This window comes from Myotis yumanensis, unplaced genomic scaffold (assembly GCF_028538775.1).
Source record: "Myotis yumanensis isolate MYYU_CA2020_CCGP unplaced genomic scaffold, mMyoYum1.0.hap1 SCAF_42, whole genome shotgun sequence".
NCBI classification, from domain to species: Eukaryota; Metazoa; Chordata; class Mammalia; order Chiroptera; family Vespertilionidae; genus Myotis; species Myotis yumanensis.
In genome coordinates this window covers 361218-370350 of record NW_027223793.1, presented here as the reverse complement: position 1 = coordinate 370350, position 9133 = coordinate 361218, and the positions used below count along the sequence as shown (strand labels likewise).

General features: G+C 48.7%; 1 pseudogene; it reads left to right on the top strand.

Annotated features, from left to right (window-relative positions):
* Positions 1 to 3844: 3844 nt before the first annotated feature.
* Positions 3845 to 6529, top strand: LOC139000922 (52 kDa repressor of the inhibitor of the protein kinase pseudogene; annotated as a pseudogene).
* The last annotated feature ends 2604 nt before the right edge of the window (positions 6530 to 9133 follow it).

Sequence of the window (9133 nt, the reverse complement as noted above, 5' to 3'; positions counted from 1 at the left end):
TCTGTGCATGATGGGGTCCTTGCTTGAGACCAAGTCAGCCTCGGGCCATCTGGTCGAACCACGCTCTCTCTGTGGATGGCGAGGTCCCCGCCGCCAGAGACGGGCTGTAAAATAAAATAAAATAAAATAAAATAAAATAAAATAAAATAAAAAATAAAATATAAACCAAAATAATAGTAATAATAATAATAAACCAATAAAAAAAACACAACCAAATAAACAAACAGAAAAACCCCAAAGGGAACCTCCTTAGAAATGACATTGATCCAGCCTTTCAAGGGGCGGAGGCTTCTGCAGGCCCATGTGGCCTGGCGCGGACTTGGTCTCTGAGCCAGGCCTAACCATCCATCCTGAGAGGGAGTGAGGTAAGGCTGGGAGGGGGGCGGGGGGCGGGTGATTGGAAGTCAACCAGATGGCCCAGCCGAGGCGGGGCCAGAGAGCCAGCCCTGCCCTCTGCTGGTCGAGAAGCGCCAATGCAAGCCCCCTCCTGCAGCCTCCTCTAGGGAGGGCAGAGCCAGGTGACTGGACTTCCACAATTCTGGCTGGACAAGAGAGGGGAAGGACAAGCAGGGGACGCTGTCTGGGACAAGGCAGGGGCTGAAGGGTGCTCATGGATGCTGAAGGACCATTCAGATCAAGAAGTGTCCATGCGTGACTGCGGATTTACACACACAGATGCGCACGCGCTCTCCGCGCACACACACACACACACACACACACACACACACACACACACACACACTGAGTCCTCTCATGGGGCGAACCAATCGTGACTCTAAAGTCATGATCCTGACCCCGGGAGTTGTATTAAAAATCAAGCTAAAGGAGTGTGATTGTAAACTGTAGGCTTATCAAAGGTTCAAAGGAGGTCTGTGTTTACCACCATTGAAAGAAAACAAACCAAGAAAGAGATCAAGGGTGGGTCAAAACACCCTCTCTGGGACTGGGAGGGAGAGAGTTCCTGCATCTGTCCAAGAGGGTCATCTGCAGTGTGAAAAGCCAGGGTTCAGCAACAGGGGATATTTTCTTCCTCTCAGGGATCATGAAAAGCATCCATGACAGTAAGGAGGTGGGTATGGGGTGGGTGCTGTCATTGAAAAGGCAAGGAGAGCAGGGAGAGCTCGATTCAGGTCAAGGGCTCATGCCTGCCCAGGTCACGGGCTCTAGCCCCACTAGGGGGCATGCAGGAGCTGGCCAATCCATAATTCTCTCTCATGGATGATGTTTCTATCTCTCTTCCTCCCTCGCCCTTCCTCTCTGAAATCAACAAAAATACATCTTTAAAAAAAAAGAAGTGTGTGTCTATCATTTTACTTTTTAAAAAAATATTTTTATTGATTTCAGAGAGGAAGGGAGAGAGAAAGAGAGATAGAAACATCAATGATGAGAGAGAATCGTGGATTGGCCGTCTCCTGCATGTCCCCCACTGGGGATCAAGCCCTCCACCCATGCACATGCCCTTGACCGGAATCAAACCAGGGAAGCTTCAGTCCCCAGGCTGACGCTCGATCCACTGAGCCTACAAGCCAGGGCTATCATTTCACTTTTTATCCAATCCCAGAGGTTTCCTCCCGCCCCCCACCACTCCCCACTCCACTCCACCCCACCTTTGCCTCCCTCCCTCCCTCCTTCCCTCCCTAATCTATCACCAGTGGATTTTCTGTAACCAACTTTCATCTCCTCCTTGGATTGTCACTTATAAAACAAAGTCACGCCCCGGCCGGTTTTGGTCAGCGGGTAGAGCATTGGCCCGGGGAACAAAGGGGTCCTGGGTTTGATTACAGTCCAGGGAGCAGGCCCGGGTTGGGGGCTCGATCCCCAGTAGGAGGTGTGCAGGGGGCAGCCGACCCCATGATTCTCTCTCTCATCGTGGGTGTTTCTCTCTCTCTCTCTCTACTTACCTACCTCTCCCTTCCTCTCTGAAATCTATGAAGATATATTAAAAGACACACACACACACACACACACACACACACAATGACAACAACAACACAAAGGTATTATTCCACCTCCGTGGAGTAAAAAGTATACTTGTACAAGGTTTTGTACTTGTATTTCGTGCTATTAAAACACGAACATTAAAACGGGGGATTTGGAGCGGCGGTGAGAGGATAAAAGGGAGGGATTGACCTTTGCCATTTCAAAATGGCAGCTGCCGCCCTAACTGGTTTGGCTCAGTGGATAGAACATCGGCCTGCGGACTGAACGGTCCCCGGGTTCGATTCCGGTCAAGGGCATATACCTTGGTTGTGGGCACATCCCCAGTAGGGGGTGTGCAGGAGGCAGCTGATTGAGGTTTCTCTCTCTTTGATGTTTCTAATTCTCTATCCCTCTTCCTTCCACTCTGTAAAAAAATCAATAAAATATATACTTTTTAAAATGGCAGCTGCCAAGTCACTAGAGCCAAAATGGCGGCTGCCTCCTTGCACGCCGCGCCCCCCCCTCCGCCCACCCACTGGGGAAGGAGCCCACACCACAGGCAGGTGCCCTTCTCTGGACTCGAACTCGGGACCCTTCCGTCGGCAGGATGACTCTCTATCCTCTGAGACAAATCAGTTAAGGCTAAAACTCCCTACTTTGACTGAAAGGATGACTCCTTTATTCCCACACAACTGTGCACAATGAAAGGAGCCACATGCTAACCCCACGAGCTCAGAAAAGGGCTGCGTGGTGGTCTTGCAAACTGAAAGGCCTAAAGCGACCACAAGTCTAGTCTGAAGGGAGACTGTTACTAAGAGCAGTTGTGGTGGCTGGTCGCGTCAGAGGCCGGAGTCTTCCCTGACAAGGTCAGTGTTTACATTAAGTGAACCTATGGTCCTTTTGCATCTAACACAACATAACTCTGGAATGTCAGGGGAACTTGTAACATCCCGCCGTCCCCCGCACCAGCCCGCCCCGCCTCCATCCCCTTCCCCTCCCCCCACCCCACCCCACCCCACCCACACAAGCAAATGTGCCTGGGGGCTCTGCAGGACAGACCATAAATTCCTTCATTGCTATTATCACGTGTATTGTTGCCTGTTAACTATCTATCCTGCACCCACCTCAGGAAAAGAAGTAGGTGAGGCCCTGGCCGGTTTGGCTCAGTGGGTAGAGCCAAAGTCAGCCTCCGGTGGACCTTAGGGTCCTGGGTTCAATTCGGGTCCCGGGCTCATGCCCGCCCACCCGGGTCATGGGCTCGAGACCCACTAGGGGGTGTGCAGGAGGCTGCCAATTCAAGATTCTCTCTCATCGATGAGGTTTCTATCTCTCTCCCATCCTCTCTGAAATCAATAAAAATATATTTTACAAAAAAGAAGTATGTGTCTATCATTTTACTTTTTATCCAATCCCAGAGGTTCGCCCCACACCCCACCCCCACCCCCACCCCCTTTGCTTTCTCCCACCTCCCTCCCTCCCTCATCTATCACCAGTGGATTGTCTCTAACACACTTACATCTCCTCCTTGGATTGTAGTGTATAAAACAAAGTGCCGCCCTGGCCTGTTTTGGTCAGTGGGTAGAGCATCGGCCTGGGGACCCGAAGGGTCCGGGGTTCCATTCCAGCGCAGGCCTGGGTCACGGGCTTGCTCCCCAGTAGGAGGTGTGCAAGAGGCAGCCGATGGGTGATTCTCTCTCATGGTAGATGCTTCTATGGCTCTCTCTACCTCTCCCTTCCTCTCTGAAATCAATGAAGATATATTTTAAAAAGCCACACAAATGTATTATTGCACTTCCATGTAGTGAAAAGCATACTTGTACAATGTTTTGTACTTGCATTTTGTGTTATTAAGACAGTGCTGGGCATGGGGGTGGGGGGGAGTGCTGGACCGGCCCCGGGTGGAGGGGGTGGGGCGCCAGCGAAGATGCCAAACTTCTGGGGGGGAGGGCAGGGGGCGGCGCCGGCGGACTGCACGTGGAAGAGCATGCAGTCAGATTTGGCCTTCTTCAGGTTCCCGAGGGATCCGGCCAGATGCCAGAAGTGGGTGGGAAATTGTAGGAGAGCAAACTTAGAAGATAAAACACCTGAACAACTCAATAAACATTATCGATGTTGTGCCAAACACTCTGAGACCTCTATGATCTGTAGAACTAGTCCTTCCTTATAGGACAGTTCTTTGAGATAATGTAATACCAACAATAGGTGATCTTACCAATCATTTGAACAATCCACATAGTAGACATAGAAAACGAATAAAAGAATTGAGCGAAGATGAAATCAGGACATGGAAACAGGAAAAAAAATTGACGAAACTTCTGAACAGGAACAAAAACAAATATAGAGCGATCAACAACAGCCTTGCTCAGAACTCCAATACAGAAGGGGGTGAAGAACAGGATGAAGACACTTTACCTTTAACCCTTGAAGAGAAAGTAAACAAAAGAATACTTTAAAATCTTTATTTGCAGTTTTGATTCTTATGGGAAAACAAAAGATACCTCTAGATCAGCGGTTCTCAACCTGTGGGTCGCGACCCCTTTGGGGGTCGAACGATCCTCTCACAGGGGTCGCCTAAGACCATCGGAAAACACATGTATAATTGCATATTGTTTTTTGTGATTAATCACTATGCTTTCATTATGTTCAATCTGTAACAATGAAATTGGGGTTCACCACAACATGAGGAACTGTATTCAGGGGTCGCGGCATTAGGAAGGTTGAGAACCACTGCTCTAGATGGACATGAAGCTGATGAAATCCCAGAAGGCCTCTTCACTCCCGATAACTTTCAGGCAGGCAGGCAGGCAGGCAGGCAGGCACTGTTGGAGTGCCCAATAAATTCTGGAGAAGAGATTCTCTCTGAGAAAGCCCTTTGAGACCAGAGCAGTCAACGCACCGTTCTGTTCAAAAGTACAAGCAGAAGCAGATGCTAGAGATCCGTGAGAGCCGCATTCCGGGAAGGAACGCTCAGGGGAGTGAGAGACTCTCCCTTCTTTTCCATGGCCCCTGACAGAGGGACGCACGCACGCACGCACGTAGTGGACACAGCAGGGGAAGGGCACCTGCCCGCGTTGGTGAGGGTTGCTGACGAAGCTCGTGACCTGAGAGAGGAATCTGTGGGTTTCCTGCCTTCTGAAGCCGCTGCCGAAATTTTGGCTATGACATTTCCCACGACGAGACCAGAGAAGTGGGGATTACGCATGGAATATTGTCGTGGCCAGGCTTACATTGTGTCCAGTGGCTTTCCTTCCAAAACGAAAGTTGTTGCTTCTAGACTTTTGGAGAAACATCCCTCCCCAAGCTGTCCACACACTCTGCTCTTCCCTGTGCCTGAAGTCCGCGATTGGCCAGATCGGTGCCTGTCACGGGAGCGTCTGTTGCGTTTGGAACAATGGAGGAAGTTTGATCTTTTTTCCATCCGTCACCACAATCGCTTTTAGAGCTTGACAGTGTCGTTTCTGTCCTCTTCCAGAACAATGAAGAAAGCGGGAAAGAACTGAAGGAAATTAGCCATTCTCAGCGGGCGGGCAGGCACGATGCTTTTGAAATTGTAGTGGAGTTCCTGCAAGCGCTTGTTTTCTGTATAGGCGGTATATATGAGGACACACATAGTAGATGGGAAAACTGTATAGCGGGCCGAGCATTCGCACTCTGCAGTGCAGCAACAGATTTTGATTTCGTGGTTATCATTGTTGTTCTTCAAAACGTTCTACCTTTCACAGGAGCCTCTGGGAAAAATCTCCAGGGTCAGACCTCTGATGTCTTCTCTGCAGCCAGTAGCTCGACTGCAGGTGCTGCATTCGCTACATGAAGGGATGGAAGATATTGAAGTTTATTGTGAATTTTGGTTTGAGGAAGCCACCGATTTGGCAACCACACTTGCTATTCTGATGAAGCTCCCTGGGAAGCTCCGCAGAGCTCAGCAAGGGAACCTGGAGTCTCAGCTGACTTCCGAGAGGTGCTATAAAGAGCCTCTAAGCGTCACAACAGTGGAACACATTGTTCAGGAACTGAAAGAGATAGTCTCAGAACAGTTCCTCCAAAGCTCTTCAATGCTTATCTCTGGTCCCCTCTGTCACGGGACGGCTCAATTTCAATATGCCAGAGGAACACCAGGCTGACATGTACTGCAGCGACTTACCCAATCCCGATGCAGCACTCTCAGCTGAGCTGCATTGTTGGAGAATCAAGTGGATACCCAGAGGAAAAGACATAGAGCTCCCATCCACCATGGCCCCCTCCACCTGCCAGACATCAAGTTTTTTCCTCATGTTTATACATTGCTAAAGGTCCTATGAATTCTCCCTGTAATGAAGGTTGAGAACGAACGCTATGAAAACGGTCGAAAGCGTCTCTAAGCACACCCGAGGAACACTTTGACAGGGCAAAGGTCAAGTAGCTTAGCTTTGCTTAACATGCATTTCGATGTGAAACATGATTTGGATTTAACGGTGGACACATACATCAAAGTCTACACAACTAAGAGCTTCCTACAGATAATTCCGAAAGTGTCGGAAATACCCGAGGGACTTTTAAAATGCGTTCTCTCTTATATCTGATATTGAAAAAAAATCTGAGAAATTTGAAAGGAAACAGAGAAAAGCTGTAAGATATAGGTGGGTCACTTAATAACTGGATCTCTTGAGTAGAGTAGCCACTGATCCTCTGCTTAAATGGCCACGGTGTGAACTCTCATGCTTTGGAGAACTAACTGTTGTTCTTCCAGAGGGCAGTAGGCATCATCGGAAGCGCCACGTTGCACTTCTGTGTGATCTCTGCTGATGGCACTTTGGGCTTGTTTTAGTGAGGTCATTGCAGACATCACATTCATTGTCACAGTTGTTAGGCATTGAGTTATCAGTTCTTTGAAGAAATAAATTTTGAGAAGGTGTGGGAGGAATCTGTTTCATAAAATTGTGCAATGAAGCTCACGACTAACCTCTGACTAGTGGGAGTTTTAAGTGTGCTACGAGAAATCTGTAACCAACAGTGAAATGACCAGCTAGTGAAAGAAGCATGAGCTTGCCCGACAAGGATTTCGGTGTGGATTTTTGTCTTTATTCCATGATCTTAAACAAATGACTGTGAAACATTGAACAAAGAACCCGCCATCCTTACACTCACATCTGAGTGTCGCTGTTTACATTCCTTCCTTGAGCCTATATCCTCATAAGCTTTTTAGCAAGAACATGTGGCACACTTGCGTTTCATGGTCAAGACAGGATCAGAGGCCATGGATCCTGACAACAGATCAGTCTGTTTCATTCCTTCTTTTTCCATGGTTACATCTACTGTCGCGTCTCGATTTATAAGCGAAACCTAGACAACCTACAACAATGCGTTTTGTAGTTGGTCTAGGAATATAAAAAACATCGCTGTCATTTTTGGTGAAGAAAGTCAATTTTGTACAGTCTATGTCAACATAAATAAAATGTAAATTTGTTTAATGGAAAAACAAAACGCCGAAATTAAAACGGGGTGGGGTGGGAGGGGGAGGCGGGGTGGAGAGGATAAGAGGGAGGGCTTGACCTTTGCTGTTTCAAAATGGCAGCTGCCAGGCCCCTGGAGCCAAAAGGGAAGCTGCCTAAACTCCCTTCTTTGACAGAAAGGATGACTCCTTTATTCCCACACAACTGTGGACAACGAAAGGGGCCACATGCTAACCCTACGAGCTCAGGGGAAGGCCTGCCTGGCGGTCTTGCAAACCGAGAGGCCTAAAGCCACTGCAGGGATGGTCTGAAGGGAGACTGTTACTAAGAGCAGTAGTGGTGGGTAGTCCCGTCCTACCTAGGCCGGAGTCTTCCCAGACCAGGTCAGTGTTTACCTTAGCATCTAAGACACAACATACCTATGCTATAAAATGTCAGAGGAACTTGTAACATCCCACCATCCCGGCCCGCACCCTTCACCCCCCCTGCCCCCCCCCCCCACACACACACACACAAGCAAATGCGCCTGGGGGCTCTGCAGGACAGACAATAAATTCCTTCATTGCTATTGTTATCACGTGTATTGTTGCCTGTTAACTATCTATCCTGCACCCACCTCAGGAAAAGAACTAGGTGTGGCCCTGGCCGGTTTGGCTCAGTGGGTAGAGCCGAGGTCAGCCTGAGGCGGACCTTAAGGTCCCGGGTTCGATTTTGGGTCCCGGGCGCATGCCCACCAGCCCGGGTCAGAGAATCGAGCCCCACTAGGGGGCGTGCAGGAGGTGGCCGATCCAAGATTCTCTCTCATTGATGAGGTTTCTCACTCCCTCCCTCTCCCTTCCTATCTGTAAAACATTAATAAAATAAATAAAAAGAAGTGTGCGTCTATCATTTCACTTTTTATTCAATCTCAGAGGTCGGCCCCCCCACCCCCGCCCCACTTTGGTACCTCCATCGCTCTCTCCCTCCTTCATCTATCACCAGTGGAGTTCCTGTAACCCACTTATGTCTCCTCCTTGAATTGGATTGTCATGTATTAAACAAAGTGACGCCCCGGCCAGTTTGGGTCAGTGGGTAGAGCATCGGCCTGGGGACGGAAGGGGTCCTGGGTTCGATTACAGTCAAGGGAGCAGGCCCGGTTGTGGGCTCGATCCCCAGGAGTGGGTGTGCAGGAAGCAGTGGACGGGTGATCCTCTGTCATCCTGGACGTTTCTATCGCTCTCTACCTCTCCCTTCCTCTCAGAAATCAATAAAAATGTATTAAGTAATAATTTAGAAAAAAGAATGAATAAAACAAAGTGAAAAACAGCCATTCTCTGGAGCATTGTCCAAACCCCTTGCGGTTCTGCTTCCCGGCAAGTGTGGACAGTTTGACTCAAGCCAGTGATGCCAACTTACTTGGTTGTTGGTTTTTGTGGGGTGGGTTTTTTTTTTTTTTTTTTTTTTAGGAGGGTCCCGTGTATGTAGACTTCAGTGAGCCAGAGACTGAACCAAAAGGGGAGAATGATAATTTTTATTTTTTTAAATGTATTTTATTTATTTTTTTTTATAGAGAGGAAGGGAGAGGGATAGAGAGTTAGAAACATCGATGAGAGAGAAACATTGATCAGCTGCCTCCTGCACACTTCCTACTGGGGATGTGCCCACAACCAAGGTACATGCCCTTGACAGGAATCAAACCTGAGACCTTTTAGTCAGCAGGCAGATGCTCTATCCACTGAGCCAAACCAGTTAGGGCTCCATAAGCTAGAATATGCGGAACACTTCTGTTTCATGGTCAAGACAGG